Source organism: Sciurus vulgaris, assembly GCF_902686455.1.
Source record: "Sciurus vulgaris genome assembly, chromosome: 16".
Classification (NCBI taxonomy): Eukaryota; Metazoa; Chordata; class Mammalia; order Rodentia; family Sciuridae; genus Sciurus; species Sciurus vulgaris.
The window spans coordinates 31,971,838-31,993,657 of NC_136477.1; the positions used below are offsets into that span (position 1 = coordinate 31,971,838).

The 21,820-nt window shown below is 43.4% G+C and overlaps 1 protein-coding gene across 1 annotated transcript in view; it reads right to left on the reverse strand.

Annotated features, from left to right (window-relative positions):
* TRIM71 (tripartite motif containing 71) overlaps nt 1-21,820 on the reverse strand; it is a gene marked incomplete at its 5' end in the record, with an annotated part of 68,601 nt that overhangs the window by 45,803 nt on the left and 978 nt on the right. The gene's annotated exons all lie outside the window — the stretch shown is intronic.

Sequence of the window (21,820 nt, forward strand, 5' to 3'; positions counted from 1 at the left end):
GAGGATGAGCTGTATTTTGTATTTCCCAACAAAGGCAGGACCTGATTTAAAAAAAAAAAAAAAAAAAAGGTCAAACCCAGCTCTAGTACCCAGGCCCTGGCCTGGTCTCAAAAGTTCCCAGTTACAAGGGCTCTAGCCACTACACCACCCCGGTAATCCTACAAAGCCTCCCACCCCGCCCCCCAATTACAGAAGACCAAGGGTAACATCACCAAAAAGCACTTATTAAGCACCTAACTGCCTCAAGTCCAGGCAAAGATTCATTGGGGCCTGGTCCTTCCCTGGGAGAGGGTCATTTATGACCATTAAGACCAGAGTAAGGCAGGCTCCCAGAGGCCCATAAAACTCCCAGGGAAGGAAGTGGGGATTAACCACTTCCTCCCACCTCTCAAGAAGGGGTTTCAAGTTGTACCAAATTGCAGAATTGAGGGTTCCTGGAAGGGGGTGGGGAAACATGGATCAGAAGAGCTTACACCTGGCCAAGGCCCTACAAGGGGACGGGACTAACCCTGGGGTTTCTCAAACTGCTTTGATTTTTACAGATGAGGGCTCTCTAGTCCTCACTTCCCCAGCATCTCTGTGAGGCACATTCTAACAAGTCTCTTTACCCGCTCCTTGGCATGGGTCTGGACTCTGTCCAGGAAGGGAGCAAAGGATGCATGAGGATTATGTGTATGTCTACCAAGTGCTATGATGGCTCGATAATTCTTTTACATGCTCATCAGTCAGATCTGCTACATCAAACTGTCCCCATTCTGGATAGCGTGAAACCTATCACACTTCACTATTTTAGTTGAAAAGTACTTCAGCAATTCTTACCTAAATCTTTTTGAAAGAAGCTTGTAAAGCAAAACAATTAGAAGCAGAAGTAAGCTCAAGTCAAGAAAAAAAATCATGCCAATGGGACTTCCTGATTCAGACCATGAGCTCTGAGCTTCCTGGTAGTCGCAGCAAAATGAGAAACACTAAACAATTATGTCATTATCAAGGCATCAGTTTCGAGAGGACCAACGTCTTTCCCTGGAGCAAATACATACACACAGTAAATTCCCCTCCTGGACAGCCTCAAATGCACAGCCTGAAGCAGGAAGATATGCCTGACTGCACCTGGGGACTTCCTTTCTCCCCTTTCTTCAGAGTTCTGGAAATCCCTGCTGAAATCACAAGGGCAATCTTTCTTTTTTTTTTTTTTTGTCTTTATGTGGAGAAAAGCAGAGAGAGGTGACCAGAACCTAGTGGGTTCTAGGGGTTCAAGTTTGGTGAAGCTCCATAAACCTCTTGAAAAGGAGAACCTAAACTCTTGTGCTAGGCACAGTGGTGCATGACTATAATCCCAGCAACTCAGGAGGTTGAGATAGGAAGATTCCAAGTTCAAGGCCAGCCTAGAAAATTTAGCAGAAAGCCTGTTTTAAACTTTAAAGAGTGGTGGGAGTGGGTGGGTACACATCTGGGAGTGTAGTGCAGAGGTAGAGAACTTGCCTACCATGCACAAAGCCCTAGGTTCTTCCATCTCTAGTAAAAGATGGAGAGAGGGAGAGAAGAAGAGGGAGATGGGAGGAGGGGAGAGAGGAAGAGGGGAAGAAGGAAGCGGGTATGGGGGGAAAGGCAGAAGAGGGGAAAGAAGGGAAAGGGTCTTTAGTTTGTAGTTCAGATAAAAGTTAGCTGACTTAAGTTCAGCCTAGGGGTGACTGAAAAGGGAGGTCACCAGTCACAGCCAGGCACATAGCCCTGCGGAGCTCCCGGGAGCACAGAGACCAGGCTTCAATGGTGCTGGCCACTCAGGCCAAGTGATCAACATTCCAGGAGGCAGCCATTCCCGCCCTTCAGGGGAAACAAAGAGCCAGGGAGGAATTCCTGCTGCCCCAAGCATGAGTGGTATCCAAACAAAACCGGGCAAAAGCACCCCCAAAAGAGGACTTAGGAAGCCCACTTCCCTCTAGGTCCTGACAAAGAAAGGAGAAGACCCAAGAAAAGACCTCTGCGCAGATGATATTAAAAACCGGACCTTATCAACACGGAATGCAATTTGGAGTCTCAAAACGTGAGGGAGCAAAGTTCAAGAGAGAACAATCTCCATAGAAACAAGCCCAAATCCCTGCATTTAATCATTAACTTTATCTTGAGGGTCTTCTTTGTATTCACGCTGTACATACTGGCTTTTACAGTAACCAATGCAAACACTTCGCTATCCTTCAGAGCATGGAATGTGGGATTTGTTGGTTTATTTTTTATTTTTTTATTTTTTTAAACAGCAGCTCCTGCATCACCACAGGACATGACTTCAGGGAGATTCCAATCAGATCCCCAGCAGAAAGGAGTCAATCTGAATTAACTATAAAAACACTAAACATTTGCTTTGCAGACACAGCTTTAATTGCCAATAGGATATTCTACTTAGTGCCTCCCAGTTTTTCAAAGGTCCAACTCCTCAAAGGCTCTCGGGTTTCTCTTTTGGGATCCCCACTGTTGGCTCCTTTTTTTTTTTTTTTGCAGTGCTGGGGATCGAACCCAGGGCCTTGTGCTTGCGAGGCCCTACCAGTTCACTCTACCAACTGAACTATCTCCCCAGCCCCTGCCCAACCTCTTAACCAGCTCCAGGCCAGAAATCTACTTCCCAGTACTCCGCTCTCAATGGAGAACTCCGGAGTTCAGAGATCATGCATTAGGAAAAGCAGTGGAGGTAAAAGAAAGTGAAGAAAACACTGTGAATCCTAGAAATGTCAGGCAGCACATTTCTCCTCCACAACCGAGCTCAATCATCTAACAAGGAGGTCTGCACAATGAAACAGCTGAAAGCCTACTGTAAGTTGCTCCTCTCTAGTTAGACCATGTCACTTCCTAGCAGGACCTCAGCACCCAGTGAGGTGCAGCTCTGTATGGCAGTTACAGGAGCTCATCCATGGCAGCAAACTCCCAACCCGCCAAATGAAATATCCTCCGCTAATTTAAAATTCCTATTAAGAAGTTCAAAACCAAAAATGCTTCTGAAAAGAAAGCTCTTCAGGAACAGAAACCACCAACCAGTCACTTTCAATTTAGGCCTCAAAAGCTACAAATTTCCTCTGAAGTGCTCACTAGCCTCTACAGAGAATAAGAAGCCTCCTCCAAGGATAAAAGAGCCATAGCTAACTATTCCGGTCACCTATGGAAGAATGCACAGAAACTGGCACTCTGCTTTTAGGATGTCACATCTCCACTGCATGCCCTATTTTGAGTGCTTGATACCCCCCCCAACAATATAAGCATATAATACCAAATAAAAAATAATGTAGTTATTTTTACATGTACATTATTAGCCAAAGTACCCCAAGTCCCCAGTAATTCTATTTCCCTTTGTAGGGATGCAAGGGCCCCAGAAGGCAAGCTCTCTTCTATTTCTTTATGTCCTCAAAACACCCAGAGAAAGAGCCAGGCACATGGCAGATGCTCAGTGAAAAGTGTGTTGATTGAATGGAATTCACTTCCACATTTTCCAAGCAATCCTTGAGGAATTTGCCTCCCAGCAGGCATCTGCTCACTGGAAAACAATGTGTCCTGGTCATTTGCATTGTGGCCCTGAAACAGCAAATGTTTAAAAAAAAAAAAAAAAAAAAAAAAAGGAGAGAGACAGACTCTGGGGTCCCTGGAAGTTAAATGCTTTACAGGTAAGATTTTAGGGAGTTTTACGGCTATCCTCCACGCAGCCATCAGCCAGGACATCAGCCAAGATCCCTTTCACCACATCCACCATGGGCTTGACTTTCTATAAATCCTTCTGGGACCCAAATTCTCCTCAGACCCATACTAAAAGGTAATTCCGTGAAGGATTTCTCTGGGGTGGCAGAAATATTCTATCTTGACTGCAGCGGTTTTAACAGAGATGTGAAAATCTGTCAAAGTTCATCACAATGTATTTTACATACATCTGTCATAAGAAAATGAGTGGGGCTTATTGTATCCAAACCAAGCTGATAAAGAATGAGAAAATTGATCTGGAGAGGTAGTTCAGTTGGCAGAGTGCTTGCCTCCCATGCGCCAGGCCCTGGGTTCAATCCCAAGCACCACAAAAAAAAAAAAAAAAAAGAGAGAAAGAGAGAGAGAGAGAGAGAGAGAGAGAGAGAGAGAGAGAGAGAGAGAGAGAGAGAATGGAACTCTGCACTATTTGTCACATAAGGATGTGCCAGATCCATTAGCTTTAAAATGCAAACTGAAGAACTACAGTATACAATGTAATATATATTTCAAAATCTTTCTATCACCCTGAACAAGATTAAATCAGACATAAAGATAAAGCTGCATATGCACAGGAATTAAGATCAATGATACACTCCCAACTGTTCACAGTAGTTGCTCCTGAAAAGCAGACTTGGCAAGTTGTACTTTTTAGCTACTTAGAACCTGCCTGTGTTACTACCACTACTTATTTCTTCTGCAATTTAAAATTTCAAGGAAAACACTGAAGAAGGTACCAGTAGGACTGCAGCTCTGGGGCTGGGGAGATAGCTCAGCTGGTAGAGCACTTGCCTTGCAAGCACAAGGCCCTGAGTTCAATCCCCAGTACCGCCAAAAAAAAAAAAAAGGACTGCAGCTCTGCAGAGCCAAAGCCTTGCCAGTAACAGCTACAACACCATTGCTTCTCCACGTTGAGGAAATCAAGTTTCCATACAGGTCTAGACCAACATAAGCACTGTCACTTGCCCGCCACGTATAAATGAGTATCTGCAGAAACTACTTCCTTTGACAGATAAAAAACACTGAAGAAGTCTGTAAGAGATCACAGGTATATACAGCCATGAAGCACAAACGCTCAAATGATATACATTAACCCGTGAGTCAGGTAACACTCAGGATTCAGGGTCTTACTATACCTGCTCTCCAACCCCAGCCAACAGCTATGGTCAGTGATTCCTCTGAAATCTGAGGCAAGGGCTATTCACTAACAGAACATCAGGCTCATCTTTTGTTCTATATTTAAAAAAAAAAAAAAAAATCGTACACCAGAACATATTCTATGATGGGACGAAAGAAATAAGACAACGTACAGGGGCAGTGGTGGTTGATCACAGTGAAATTAAAAGTATACACACCAACTTTAAGTGGAGGCAGCTAGGGCCTCAGGGGACTCCTTTGCCACACACAGTTACTAAGTATTTACCCAAAATACCTACACACTGATTTGTTGTTGTGTTTTCAGAAACTAGCCAAGGAAGCTAAGCAGAGAGTTGGGAGAAGCAACTGAAATGGCCAATAAACATATGAAAAGGTGGCTTCACCTCCCAGCAATCCAGGAAGTGCAAGGTAGGACAACAGGATCAGCCACATTTCTCCCATCAGATTGATGGCCACAAGGATGAGCTGGGAGGGAGGGAAGTAGCTGGGCTGGGGGGGGGGGGGGCTGTGCTGGGATCCATTGCCATTTCAACTGTGTTGTTCCCAGGTCCTAGGAATTCCCTCGCTGCAGGAAGAGGGCGGCGGAAGAGAGGCTCTCTCCTCCAGGAAAGGGCTCAACAGGGGAACCAGGAGGTGTGCTGCAGGCGAGGGCCCAAATGTACCAACAGCCCAAACAAGGTAAAGGGCAGAATGGATTTCACACCTCCAAGTCTGGAGCAGTAAGAACCAGGAAGTCGGTAAAGACAGCATCCATGTATGTTTTTAAGAGTAACTCCAGGGCTGGGGAGATAGCTTAGTTGGTAGAGTGCTTGCTTTGAAAGCACAAGGCCCTGGGTTCAATCCCCAGCACCACAAAAAAAAAAAAAAAAAAAGTAACTCCATATGCCTGTGTGTGTAAACAGTTGTTATGATTTAGAAGAAACTGGGGATACAGTTTCTCAGAAATTAAAATTTTCAAGTCAGGCTTAGTGGTGCACACCTATGACCCCAGCTACTCAGGAGGTAGGTAGGAGGATTGCACAGGGAGACCCCCACCTCAAAATAAAAAAGGGCTGGAGATGCATCTCAATGGTAGAGCCCAGCAGGTGTGAGGCCCTGGGTTCTACCCCTAGTACCACCAAAAAAAATTTTTTTTAATGTACAGATAATCTGAAGAATATATTTATGAATTTTTGTACCGTCAGGATTAGAATTAACTAATCTAAGCCAGCTGCGGTGGCCCTCACCTGTAATCCCAACAACTTGGAAGGCTGAGGCAGAGAGATCACAAATCCAAGGCCAGCCTTATTAATTTACTGAGACCCATTCTCAAAAAATAAAAAGGACTGGGGATGTAGCCGAGTTCAATCCCCAGGACCAAAAAAATAAGGAAATCCTTAGATATTATTAAAGGAACACAAATTCTGAAAGTTGTTGGAGCTGGAGTTGTGGCTCAGTGGTGGAGCACTTTCCTAGCATGTGTGAGGCACTCAGTTTGATTCTCAGCTCGGCATATAAATAAAATGAATAAAATAAAGGTCTATCAACATTTTAAAAAACTTAAAAAAAAGTTGTTATCCCCTGTGTCTCTTAATCCTTTTCAAGTGCGTACTAAAATAATGGGGGGGGGGTGTTACCAAGGGCTGAACCCAGGATTTGCACATGCTAGGTAAGAGTAACCCGAGTAACAATGACCCAATCCTACAAAAATACGTTTTCATTAAGCATTCATTTATTTGGGTTTCCTCTTTCTGCTATGAACAAATCTGTGTGTTTATCCTCAGGAAGGGGGAAACCCTCACACAGGTACACTTGGGCGGACATGAAAGGGTCAAGCTGACAGGACAGGGACTTCTCTACCTCCTTCTTTTTTTTTTTTTTTTTTTGTTTGTTTTGTTTTGTTTTGCTTTTGGGAAAGAATGGTTCTATTTTCCAACAATCTTGAAAATAAGTTCTATGGGACTAGGACCAAAAGGCAGCGATGAGCTGGGGAGACAAATGAAACCCAAATTCTGTGCTCAGATTTTGCAGGAAACCTTCCTTAGGCAAGCAGCAGAAGGGAGGTGGGGACAGACCTCTCGGATGGACTGCTGAAAACACAAACTGTGAGCACCATCCATTCTTTTATGAGAAAATGTTTGTCTTCCAACATTAGAAGGAGCTGGACTAGACGCTACAGGCCCCCATCCGAGATGCCTTTCACCGCTGTTATTTATGTCTATTACACACCTAAAAATTAGCATACAATTTAGTTAGCAAAGATGTTGAAGAGGAAGACTGGTAAACACTTTCGGTTCTAAGATACCAAGGTAAATCCACACTGTGTGCATAACAGATGGAAGGACGAATAATAAGATTATGAAATTTACAACTATTGCAAGCCCCAAACATTACCTAGAATTAACCACTGCACCTCCTGCTAGTCCTTATCACCACACAAACAGAATTACCCCTTCTCACCTACCAAACCAGTTTATTCATTTATTATTATTTTGGGGTACCAAGATTAAATCCAGGGGCACTAAAGCATCATTAAGCCCCATATCCAGCACCCCCCCCTTTTTTTTAAAAGAGACAGGGTCTTGCTAAATTGCTGACTAACTAACTTTGTGCTCACCATCCTCCTACCTCAGCCTCCCAAACTGCTGGGATTACAGGCATGGGCAACCTCACCCAGCTTCAAATTAGTTTAAAAGAGACCATTAAACTTTTATTTCATACTTCAAAAAGAGATTCTTTCCCAAGATGCCACCAAAGCTCCAAAATATTTGGCTTGATCAATAGTGAAACAAAGCTGTGTATTTGCTTATGCCCATGTGGTTTAAACAAAAAATAAATAAATAAATAAATAAAGTGAGATATCTATAATATTTCTCAAACTAAAGGGTAAAAATAAATTTTCCTCTTAGGATGTTTTCCTCCAAAACCCTGAAAGCTTTGATCAAGCTAACAACAGCAACAAAAAAAAAAAAAAAGAAAAAAAAGAAAATTTTTCTGAAAATAAGCATTAAAAATAAAGGGGAGCACAGACAGAGGGGAGGAGGTTAGCAGAGCACCCAATGGCTCAACTGCTACACTCTCCCCCAAATCAGTTCATTGACTTTAAAATTTCCGCATTTTTTTTTCATATAAGGTCATGCGGCAATTTGCCTCAAAAACTATTTCACTGGATTCGAAAACAAAAACATCAGTCCTTGCAGGGGGCAGTGGCACATGTCTATAATCCCAGCCACTAGGGAGACTGAGGCAAAAGGATCATTTTAAGTTCCAGGCAACCTAGGCAACAGACCCCGTCTGAAAATACAAGCTTTTCTAAAAAAGGGCAGGGGATGTAGCTCAGAGGTGAAATGCCCCTGAGTTCAATTTCCAGTGACTGATGGGTACACTCAGTCATTCCTAGACTTAGTCCTAACGCAAATATTACCATTCTCTATAGAGGGGTGGTGAGACTGAGTCTCAATGTCACACAAGTTCACTGACAAAGACACTGGAATCAAATGGAAACTCCAGGAGACAATGACCCACACCCAGAACAACACTGCATCAAAATATTTCAGGTAGCAAAATAAAAATATTGAGTCACCTCAAAAACGAGTAAATACAAATGTCCCTGAATCGACAGATAAACTGTGGTACATATTCAATGGGAAGCTACTTGGCAATAAAGAAACTGCTGATACGCACAGCCACAATGTAGATGGCGCTCAAATGCATTATCCAACAGAATGAAACCAGCTTCCAAGGGCTGGACGGACATCATTACCCTACACACATGTATGATTACACTACTGGTATGACTCAGCACCAGGTACAGCCGGAGGAATGAAGTTAGGCTCCATTTGTGTACCATGTGTCAAACTGCATTCTATTGTCACGCAGAACCAATTAGAACAAATTTTAAAAAAAGAAAAGAAAAACAAGGCTGTGCACAAAATAGTTCCATTTTATAAGATTCTACAAAAGACAAAAGTCATAGGAATGGAGGACAGATCTATGTAACCAAGACTGGGAAGCCGGCTGACTACTGGAAGGAAAAAGGGAACGTGGAGTAACAGAACAACACTCGGTATTTTGACTAAGGCAGTAGTTACACGCTTGTTTGCTTTGTCAAAATGTGTGGCATGAGGCAGGTACCAGGCAGGAGAATGAAGAGTCAGTTCCAAGTCAGCCTCAGCAACCTAGCAAGACCCTCAGCAACTTAACGAGACATCAAAATAAAAAACAAGGGCTGGGGGTGTAGCTCACTTAATTTCTTAAAAAATGCTGGGCATGCAGCTCAGAGGCAGAGCGCTGGCCTAGTACTCACCCATGAAGTTCAGGTTTGACCTTCAACGTCCCACATGCTCCCCCCCACACACAAGCAATGTGTAGCATTACACTCTAAAAAGATGAGTCTTACTCTATGCAAATTACACCTCAATGAAAGGGGCATGGCAGCACAGGCCTGTAATCCCAGCTACTCCAGAGGCTGAGGTAAAAGATAAAGGATCAAATGTGTGTGAAGGCTGAGGATGGAGCTCAGTGGTAGGGTGATTGCTGAGCTACGCAGAAGACCCCAAACAAGTCTCCACCTACAACTGTAGACTTACTTGTCTACTGAAAACAAACTAGGAAATAAAAATAAAATGGTGAGGTGGGAATACATTTTAAAAATAAAGTCAGGCACAATGGTGCACACCTGTAATCCCAGCAAATAGGGAGGCTAGGGCAGGAGGACTGCAAGTTCAAAGCCAGTCTCAGCAACCTGGGCCCTAAAACAACTTAGTGAGGCCCTGTCTCACTAAGAAGGGCTTAGGATGTCTCGTTAGAAGGATGTAACTCAGTGGTAGAGTGTCCCCTCGGTTTGACCCCCAGTAACCCCCCTCACACACAAATAAAAACAAAACCGTCAAAATACAAATTACTCATCAGAATAGTACAGGTGAGCCTTTCCCTGGAAAGGTTAAGTTATGCAGCACAGACTGCAGGACAAAGGACTGAGAGGAGAGGACAGAGAAACAGGAACTCCTTGCTACAGCCTACTATGTACTGAGCCCTCTCCATTTCACAAGATAGTATCCATAATGTGATGGAAAATTCCATTTCACAGAGAGACCCAGTCTTCTAAGGGCAGTCACCCACAGTTCCCCACCCCCTAGTTCTGTGCACCCAAAGCAGCTTCCACTCAGGGATCACAACCACATCACAGCAAGGTACAACCTCATCCCAAACTGGCTCCCAAACTCTACAAAAAGGCAGGATTCTGGGATTACTTTGCTCCCTGTTATTTCCCCCAAAGCCTTCTACTTGACCAAATCAGTTTTCATAGTAATTTTCTGCACTCATATTTCATCTTTATTCCATTGGGTGACTGTAAGCAACAGGTATAATGACATAAACATGTTTGGGCACTAAAACAGCAGTCCCTCTTGGTAGGCACAACTTAACTGGAACAGAAATAGACCGCCACGTGGCCAGTACAGCCTGGGAGCGGAGGCCGGCAGCAGCCTGCTGCTGGTACAGAAGTAGGCTGGGTGACGGAGACCTACCACCCTGCTAGGACCTGTCAGCTTTGGGCAAGTTCTTTCTCGCTCATGAGTCAAAGGTACCTTCCATGCTTTCATGGGAAGTTTCAAGTGGCATCAAGTCAGGTGACGGTGCCAGGAGCAATGGTCCAACTGGTCTGTCATCTTAAGACTTATGCTGGGCTAGGGAGATAGCTCAGCTGGTAGAGTGCTCGCAAGTACCAGGCCCTGAGTTCGATCCCCAGTATGGCCAAAAAAAAAAGACTTATGCTACTTACAAGTCACCATCTCAGCCCCAAGCCCATTCCTCTCTCATCCTTTCCCTCTTCCTTTGTGCTGGAGGCAGCTGGGACTGAGCGGAACACATCTCCGCTTTGCCAGCTAGGTCCCTGCTAGGCTCCGCCAACAGGGCCCACTGAAGGGGAGGAAGGATCTGGCCTTTCTTAACTGCTTCCTGGGGGTAGCCTCATCGACAAACTTCCCACCACCATGGTTCACTCCAGCAGCAATACCAGTTTGGCACAGGCTGAACAGCCTCCACTTCAGTTGCCAGGCCCACAGGCATCCTCTGACGTATTAGTACTTTCCTTTCCTTTCCCAACCCTTGTCACAGGCGACAGCTGCTTCCCAAGGCTGCTACTTCCACAGTACCCTAGTGTTCTCTCCTAGCCATTCAGCCACTATTAACAACTTAAATATCAACAGTCAACAGGTTTCTTTACTTGGGGACCAGTTTCTGACTGTTATTACTACTTCCATGTATCAATAATCCATTCCCCTCCCCCGGGCTGGGGATATAACGCAGCTGGTAGAGTGCTTGCCTTGCAAGCGCAAGGCCCTGGGTTCAATCCCCAGCACCGCAAAAAAAAAAAAAAGAAATGGGAAAACATTGATTCCATGCACCACTAATTCAGTGGAAATCACTCTACTTCTCAGTCAACTTTTCTCTAAATCCCACCAAACTCCAAGAGTCCTTTTAAACTCTTACTTTCAGTCCCAAACTCATCCAAACTTGTTCAGATGCCAACTTTAGCTTAATACTTTGTCCAGTAACTTAAGAACACATGGAGGGGCTGGGGTTCTAACTTAGTGGTAGATGCTTGCCTAATGCATGTTGAGGCACTGGGCTCAATCCTCAGCACCACATAAAAATAAAGGCATTGTGTCCATATACAACTAAAAATAAAATAAAATATATTAAAAAAAAAAAGAAAGAAAGAAGAAGAAGGCGGCACAAGAGCCAGGTGCCAGTGACACTTGCCTGTAATTCCAGTAGCTCTGGAGGCTGAGAGAGGAGGATCACAAGTTCAAAGCCAGCCTCAGCAATTTAGCAAGGCTCCAAGCAACTTTGTGAAACCCTGTCTCAAAAAAACAAAAAGGGGGCTGGGGAGATAGCTCAGCTGGTAGAGTGCTTGCCTTGCAAGCACAAGGCCCTGAGTTCGATCCCCAGTAACACAAAAATAAATAAATAAATAAAATAAAAAGGGCCAAGATGTGGCTTAGAGGTAAGTCTGCCTCACATTTGCAAAGCCCTGGGTTCAACCCCCAGTTCTATACATGAATGAATAGGAGAGAGAGAGGAGGGAGAGGGAAGGGAAGAACAGAACAGAACGAAAAGGAATGGGGAGGTGGCTCAGTGGTTAAGGACCCTGGGTTCAATTCCTGGTACAAAAAACAAAACAAAACACATAGAAAACAGCCATACTGAGAAATTGGGAATCTCTCTCCTCCATTCATTTCTCCTTTTCATTTTTATAATCACTGACAAGTCACAAGTTCAAGTAGTGACTGCTGTCATCTTTAGACATCTTTAGAAAGGAGCAGAAAACACTCAAATACTGTTATGACAAATATTTTTTAGCACTGTGGATTGAGCCCAAGGGTGCTTTGCCACTGAGCTATATTCCCAGTTCTTTTAATTTTTTATTATGAGACAAGTCTCACCAAGTTGCTAAGGGTATCACCAAGTTCTAAGGCTAGCCTTGAACCTGCAGCCCTCCTGCCTTTGCCTCCCAAGTTACTAGGATTACAGGTGTGCACACCAGGTCCATGACAGATCTTAATAGATCAAGTGCTGTCAACAATGGTACAAAAGATTGCTGGACCATCGATCAGGAAATATTTCTTAAGAAGAAATATTTATGTGTTCTTAAGTAACATTTAATTTCATAAAAAGAAATGTTAACTGTTTGGCTCCAACATGCAGGTAAACATGAAGCCAAAATTTTTTCCAGGATATTTATAGTTATGTACTTGTATATTAAACATTTATTTTTGGGGGATTCTAATCAGAATAAGATATACTCTGTGTTTGCATAAATATGTCAAAATAAACTCTACTGTCATATATAAAAAGAATTTAAAATTTTTTTTTAAAAAGAAAACATACACTTCTAGGCCACAGCACACGCCTGTAATGCCAGCGATTCTGAAGCAGAGGCAGAAGGATCACAAACTGAAGGGTCAGCCTTAGCAACTCAGGAAGGCCCTGTCTCAAAAAATAAAAAGGGCTGAGGCCCAGTGGTAAAACACCCTGGATTAAATCCTCAGTACCAAAAAGGAAAAAAAAAAAAAAAAAAAAAAAAAAAAAAATTTTTTTTTCTTTTAGTTCTTTCAAAGCACCTTCCTATAGGAAGCTCCCCACATGTAGGTCTCCAAGACCAAGTCACCCCTCTTTCACCCTTGAACCAGAAGCTGGACATGGCTCCCATCTGTAGTCTCAACTCCTTTGGAGGTTGAGGTGGAAGAATCACTTAAGCCCAGGAGTGGAGTCTGAGGCCAGTCTAGGCAACACAGCATGACACTGTGTCAAAAAATAAAATAAGGGCTGAGGATATAGCTCAGTAGGTAGAGTGCTTGCCTCGCAAGCGCAAGGCCCTGGGTTCAATCCCCAGTACTGCAAAAAAATAAATAAATAAAATAAAATTAAAAAATAAAATCAAGTTGGTTGGATTATTTGTTCCAAAATCACACAGCTACTACTGCAGGGTGACACAGGACTTAAACCCAGTTCTTACTTCAAAACTCATGCTGTCTATACCGAGAAGCTTCCAGCATTTTCCAGGCTACTTATCCCTCCCCGTGCCCTTTTTTATTTAGTTGTCAATGGATCATTTTATTGTTTGTTTACTGATTTGCAGTGCTGAGGATCTAACCCAGGGCCTTGCACATGCCAGGTAAGTGCTCTACCACTGAGTCACAACTCCAGACCCTCCCTCCTTATCCCCTTTATGTCCCAAATTGCCCTGGGTACGTAATGCTAGAAAAAGGTCCATCAAAACTCAAAAATAGGGCTAGGTTAAAAATAGGGCCCAGGTTATATGTATATGTATGATTACATGAATGATGTGAATCAACATTGTGTACAACCACAGAAATGAACCCTATTTGTGTACAATGAATCAAAATGCAGTCTGTAAAAATAAACCAGTTTTAATAAAAAAAAAAAAATAGGACCCAGGTTATTGTTAAAAGGAGGGAAAGCTGATTTAAAAGACTACACAAAATAATCAAGAATGAAAGGAGGGCTGGGGTCATGGCTCAATGGCAGAGCACTTGCCTACCATGTGTGTGCACTGGGTTCAATTCTCAGCACCACATATAAATAAACGAATAAAATAAAGGTCTATCAACAACTAAAAAAAAAATATTTAAAAAACAACTCAAAAATAAGCTGGGGCAGGGGCGCATGCCTGTAATCCCAGCAGCTAGGGTCGGGAGGCTGAGGCAAGGAGGATCATGAGTTCAAAGCCAGTCTCAGCAATTTATTGAGGCCCTATGCAACTCAGACCCTGTCTCTAAATAAAAGACAAAATAGGCCTGGGGATGTGGTTCAGTGGTTGAGTGCCCCTGAGTTCAATCCCCAGTACACCCCAAAATAAACAAAAAGCCTCAAAAACATTTTGCTAACTGTAGTGGCATACATCCATAATCTCAGCAACCTGGAAGATGAGGCAAGAAGACAGCAAGTTCAAGGCCAGCCTGGGCAACAAGGGATAGGGGTGTAGCTCAGTGGTTAGATCCCTGAGGTGGCAGTACAAGAGTGCCAGACTAGGAGTCAAGACAGGTTTTTTTTGTTTTGTTTTGTTTTGTTTTTTTTGCGGTGCTGGGGATCGAACTCAGGGCCTTGTGCTTGAGAGGCAAGCACTCCACCGACTAAGCTATCTCCCCAGCCCCAAGACAGTTTCTGATCAAGTCATTTTATAACCCCACGCTTCATTCAGTCTCTCCATTTGTAATATAGCAGCTTTTTCTATAATAATTTAAGGCTCTTCTCTTGATAATTTAAGATTCTTCAGATGTCTCCTCTAATACATACACACATATACACACACCAAACAAAGCTGTAAAATTAAAATTAAATTAAGTCTTAAAATAATTACAATCCCTGAAGTTAGACTGCTCTATTCTGAAATGCCACAATGTGGGGGGAGGTGGCATGCCAGGCACAGTGGTGCACATCTCTAATCCCAGGGATTCATCACAGGGACTCTGGAGGCTGACTGAGGTAGGAGGATGGCTTGAGCCCAGCCTGGACAACTTGGTGAGACCCTCTTTCAAAATAAAAACCAAAAAGGGCTGGAGATATATGTAGCTCAGAGGTAGAGAGTCCTTGGGTTCAACCCCCAGTATTGGGGGAAAGCAAGTGGTTCTCAAATAGCTGAAAGTAAGTCTCTAAATATACTTGCACCTCATTTTCTCCGATGCTTGGGAACCCACAAAAATGACCAAAAGCTAATTTGAGGAGCCATGCATGGGGCTCTCTGTTCAAACCACACCCACAAAAAGTTAAACCAAGCTCCAGTTTTTCTAAAATCAAACAAGGTGTATGCCTTTTCCTCCAGTTCATCTTGCACCATCACCTGAAGATCACTACCTAGCTTTCGATTTAGATAATGGTAAATTGGTAAAAAAGCACAGATCAGCTTTTTTTCCTTCTAATCCTGAAGGTCCCACCCTTTTTTTTTTTTGGGGGGGGGGTCCTACTTTAAGACTAATAGTTAAGTAACAAAGCTAACACAGATGTTCACAATCGCCTTCAATTGTGGGGCAAAGTGCTATGATACTTCGTATATATCAGCTCTAATAATCCTTACAGCACTGCAAAGGAACTCTCATTCATCTCTTCTTACAGATAAAAAAAGATGAGGCACAGCAGGATCTAGAATCACGATGCCACAGTGCTCAAGTAAACCCAATTAATTAAAGACACCATGAATAAAAAAAAAAAAATCCCACATCCACCACCTATTCCAACTATTACTAAAAGTTTCTTCACCATATCCACTTTTCTTGCTTAAAGCTTACCCACACATTTGGGGCTATTCAGTACAAGCCCATAGATGGCTCTAATATATCATCTCCTCGCCCACTTTAGCAATGACTTCAGAGGACACAAACCAAAGTCTGCAGATGTAGTTTAAACTACGGGCTTTTAAATGTCCAGCACTGTAATAATGACTGCTGATGCTCCTCCACTCAAAGTTCTCCTGTGCTCTAAGCAGTCAGCAGATTCACAGTGAGCAAAATGAGTAGGGCACTCTAAGAATTATCCCTATTAGTCTCAAAAGATTATGAAAGAAGTTCCCCAAACCCACTGACATTTCAAAAACAACATTTTAAACTTTACAAAAGGTTAAGTCTAGAATAGAAGGAAATGGCTGGCCAAACTTTCCAGAACTAAAGGATGCAGCTGGTGACATGTTTAAGCATAGAGCCTTCATTCCCAGGGGTACCTCACCTACTCAGGCTCTAAAATCCAAGCAGGAACCCCCAGAATTCACAGGAGGGTCAAAGCCACAAGGTCCTCAGACTATTTTCTAGTATACACGTCTTTGCTTCACTCAAACTCCAGAAACACTATTCTGCAGAATATGCTATTCTGTAGAAGCCCTTACAGATAAAGGATCATGTCAGGACTGGTCTATCCTTCTAGTTGGTCATGGTGGTGCACACTTGTAACGCCTGCTACTCTAGACACTGACGCAGGAGGATCCAAGTATGAGGCCAACCTGGGCCAACTGGGACACTGTTTCAAAATAGAAATTAAAAGGGGGAGATGTTAGCTCAGTGGTAGAGCACTCGCTTAGCATATCCATGTGCAACCCCAGTGCCACACACACACACAAAAAATACTCACACACACACTTTCTTCATAAAAGTCCCCTCCCTTGGGTTAGGGCTGTAGTTCAGTGGTAGACTGAATGACTCACAGGTGTGAAGCACTGGGTTCCATCCTCAGCATCACATAAAAAAAAAAAAAAAAAAGATACTGTGTCCATCTACAACTAAGAAAATATTTTTAAAAAGCCCCCTCCCAATAATCATAACTTCAATATGCTAACATATAATTACTTAAAACAAACATCCCTAAGACTACCACTTCCATAAGGCATCTACATGGAAAATTATTTCTGAACAAACTACAACTGGCTTTTTGTGCCTATCGATAATTAAACTGATATCATTCTACAGATTCAACAAAACTTGATGGGAACTGAACTCAGGTTAGGAACTATCTGGGGTTAGCAGAGCTGGCAAATCAAATAATAAGTGAAAATTATACAACACTTTGTATCCTGGCAAATCACTTCAACAACAAAAGCATTTCAGCCATTTCACCTCTTAATTTATATAGTTCACAAGACCTTCCTTACTATATACACACAATTAAGAGTTCTTTAAAATGAAAAGACAAAACTAAGCAAAATTTACGTGTCAGGCAAAAGTTGCATCCGTTTTAAGGAGACCTTTATGAAACTAGACTGAAATCTAAAAGGACTCTCTAAAATGGTATATGTACATAAAATGGAAGGCAGAACTGGGATGAAAAAAAGGCAATTATACTCAATATTCAGACACTTTCAGATTTCTGTACTCCAAATACAACTGACTTTTGTTTAACTTGGAAAACCTCATGACAGCCACCAGAAGTCAAAGAAACTACCCATTTTCTTTCTGAAATGTCCATTTTCCAAAATAAAATCCTAGACCTGGAAATTAAAATTCCCTAGATAAATACAAAATTAATGCAATCTCAAAACTACTGTTTACCTTTTTTCAAGAGACCTTCCAATACAAGGTCACAAAAGGTGCCCAGACAAGACTGATAACAGTCTCCACATTACTAGCAGTAAGACAGGTTGCCCCTTTTGAGGCAATCTGCACAGCAGAAGCTGAACTATCCATGGCCTGCTTCCTGGGGGTCCAAGCTGATAAAATCCACTTCTATGCACTTTAATGGAAGATGTCAGCTCAAGCATAACTTTTTAAAGCCCACAGATTATACTCAGAATGGAATTAACATATCCAACTGGGGGTTTTGTTCAGTGGTAGAGCACATGGTATGCTTGCAATTGAGGTGTTAGGGTCAATCCCCAGCTCTTGCAAAAAAATTTTAAAAAATTAAAAAGGGAAGGTGGGATTAATACATCAATAATGGACATTTCCCTCCAGTATATTTTCATCAAGCACTCTTAATCCAACAGACTTCAATTTACAAATATCTGTCTGCTGAACTGGATTTAAGAGCAGCAACCTCAGTCACTTCTGAGGTATAAAGTTTAGTTTTCCACTAATAGGTGACAGGTATGAATTGTAAGGGCACATTAGAATACCCATTTCTACTCATTTTCTCCCCTTACCCTTACCAGAACACACACACAAACAAAAAACCCTTAGGAATAAACCTATGAATCAATGGGATTCCAATTAAAAAGTTTATAGAAATTCAAACTTTACCATAAAATTTCATTATCAACTGTATTTGGTCACCTCTAGAAATGAATGGAGAAGGGTACGAAAGTGAGTTTTTTACCTGTAATTGCATTTTATTCCTTTAAAAAAATAAAAGCATTTTGGTACAAGGGCTGGAGGTGTGGCTCTGTGGTAGAGCGCTCTTATAGCATGCCCAAAGTTCGGGGTTCAATTCTAACTACACTCTCCCAAAAAGCATTTTGGTATAGATCTTATTACGTCCATAAGAACACGCATACGATTTTTAAATGAACATGCATATAATTTTTAAACAAATATGTATATACTGAGTATACAAACATCTAAGAAAGCTACCCACGGATGATGCACACACGTTATGATCCCGATTCACACTGAATTACTCAATTTAATACGCGGGAGGTTTTCATACAACCACCAATTATTTTAGGCAGCAAACTGATTAGGTTTCCTGGTTGTAGACAGTCCCCAGGAGGACTCCATATCAGTTTGGAATTACAGAACTGTCTTTCCAGAAGTATTTCAAAGCCCAACTGCAGAGAACTAATGTAAATTTTATCAGCACCTGCACCCCATTTTAGTACAAGAGACAGACTGGGCCAAAACCCAGCCCCTGACCTTAAGGACTGGAACCGAGCCATCAGTTTGGTGAGGTGGACTACAAACAATGTTTCCCTTAACTCAAGAAGGCAACAGAGTCACCGAGTCCCTGCCTTCCCCTACCCTGCTAAGGACAGAGCCTTTCCTGAGGACCTAGCATGTTTCAACTTTTCTAGGCTACCTGCCATTTGGAGAACCCTGACGACCAGCTCCCAACTCTTAAGGGCGCACACACTGATTTCGTTCCCAGTGCAGCCTCCCAAGAAGCAAAGGGTTCACATCCTATGTTGCAACGGGTGGGGGCGGGTTAGAGGCTACTCACGAGCAGCAGAAGTGAAGCGGTTAAAGTCACACTCTTAACCCCCTCAAGTCTTCCCCTAAAACGCAAAAAGAACCTTTTCTCGTGGCCTGAGCAGCCTTAAGCACCGACCCTGGGTGCTCGCGGGAAAGGGGCAGCAGCGCGAGCCCGGCTTGTTCCCCAGCCTCCGAGGCGGGCTCCCGGTGACCGGGTGACGACACAGCCCGCAGCGGCTCTGCCTCGGCGCGACTCTTCGCCTGACACCAGCACGCAGGCAGCGCGCGGCCAGCAGTTCCTGGGGCCCGACTCACCCACGAGGTGTAGAACTAGCGAAAACCCCCCAACTATGTGTTTTAAAAGAGCCAAAAACGAGATAAGAGTGTGGCAACAAGCAAAACTCCCTATTCCGCTGGAAAACACAAAAGCCTCCCTTGAGGTTTTCTAGGCATCATGATGTTTTAAACCAAAGATCACGTCTCACGTGCAGGTTTGGAGGAGTTGTCTCCCGGGTTAGCCTGCCTTCTGCCCGGATCGACGGGACAAGCCAGGCATTCGCAGAAGGGAAGAGTCGCCCAGGATTATTTAACAGAGCTGGTTATCACAGGAAGCAACTCAGTAAAGTAGCACATTTTAAAAACTGAGGTAGACGGTATCATGGAGTAAAACCCATATATATGTGCACTTAGGCGCTCAGTGTGTCCTCACAATCCAGACAGGGGTCAGTCTATCCTCCAAATTGCCTTCAAGCTCCTACACCAACCAGAGGAAGACTCTTTTAAGGGAATACTAATCAATCATTTCCATCAAAGGAAAAGGAAGACTCTCAACAGCTTATAGGAACTTCATTGCCTAGTTGTGCTTTCTCTAACATTTTAATCTTCTATTCAAAAGTTAAGATTATCAACTTTAGATTCAAATTTTCTAGCACTGTAATTTCAAATGGAAAGCTTTCTTGTCTCAAGGAAAAGCTAAAGAGATTAAGTAGAACATAGCTCAGAATTGTTTCTACAATCATATTTAGTTCAATAACCTAATTATCTAAATGCTTTCTAAACTTCAACCTAGCACTGCACGGGTTAAAAAACGATTTTTAAGGACATCCAGGTACCTCAAGGGGTGGAGAGTTTCACTTCTCTTTCATGCCCTCCCACACGGTTTGAATTTATAATTTTATGATTTAAAAAAGTGAATAAACTTTTCACAAAGTCTGGCAACACTGAGCGTCTGCGGTACCGCACAAAGAAAACACAGGTAGATGTTTTAAGAATATAAATAAAAACTTGACATTTAAACTCAACATCCCTTCCAGGAGGGAAAATCTCGCGGCTTCAGGGCACCCTCTCCTTTTTAGCTCCCCTCCCCCCACCCTCCATTTGATCCTAATCTGCAAGTGAATTGGCTCCATCTTTCTGTTCCTGGGATTTTCTAAAAGTAATGAAAGAACATACTAGAAACATTCACCCATGAATGTGAGAAAACTGTAAGGAACTCCATTCAATGCTTAAAGACGAAGCAACCCCCGCCCCTTCAAGCCCCACACCTAGAAGGAACCTTTTAAAAAGGAGGTGCCCATAAGTAGATAAGAATTTCAACTTTTTCCAATAGACGAAGTCGGCTTAAGGCCATCAGGCAATAGCTCCGCCCTCCTGCCCAATAACAGGTTAACAGTGGCAAAGGCTGAGCGCGGTGCTTGCCTCGGCGGTGCACGGTACCAACCAACCCTCTCCAACTCACGTAGGATTTTTAAAGCCCCTGCAGTCCCCTGCCATCCCGCCAAATCTCACAGGTCTACAGGTAGCTTAAGTTATCGCCTCAAAATTTTTGGTCCCTTACTCCCATAAGTTCGGGACAGTGGAAGATTCTGATCCAAAACCAAAGTGAAAAGGAAGTGTCACATGGTGTGAAAATAGGCAAGGTTTTTTTTTTGTTTTTTTTCTTTCCACGGCCCAAATGCGAAACAGCCCTCAGATTCTGCTCACCAGCCCCCGGGTTCAAGCCGCGGGTAGGCTGCTCGGGTTTTTTCCAAGAGAAGCTGAGCCTGTGGCTGACCGGGATGGGAATACCTCCTGACCAGGGAAACCGGTTCCCGCAGGGATGCAAGCTGGGGCTCTGCGTGAGCAGCGCAGTAACAAGACTCTCACAGCCGGATGCAGGCAATGGACGAGTTCGTCCCAATTCCGCCTGTATCTCGGGGTGCGGTTGCTGACCCACAATGCTGAACGTTAATGCCACGTGAAAGCTGAGGGCAGACCAAGGGTTTTGACACTACGTGAAACAACTGCGGAGTAGACATGGGTTCAAGACCCGGGGCCCCTTGGCCCTCAAAGATCCACAGACATCCCCTACTTAACAGGGGAGCCAACGATTGCCACACTGTCCAAAAGACAACAAAACAAATAACAAAAAACCTCCAGTCCTCTCCCCTCCAGGACGCACGTGGAAAACTGGTCTATACAGGCACATGCACTCCACACACCCACACGCAAGCACACACCCACACAACCACCCCGTCCCAGCTCATACCCCACCCAAACGCCATAATCTACAAGTTTTACAAATAAAGAAAATGAAGGAGTACCCTCTCAACGCCTTGGGAGGCCTCCGGTCGGCCCACACAAGGAATTCACCGCTGCATTAACACACACACCTAAATCTCCCACCTCGTGCCTAAGTGAATACAACGGTTGCCACGTCTCACTAAAGTGAAAATATGAAGTTTCCGGCTCTCCAAGGGCCCGTCGCGGCACGCACACAGAAGCCAGATCTTCGACACACTTTTTAGGTCGTGATCTCCTAGATATCAACCACTGCCACTTAGCACAAGGAAAAACGCAAA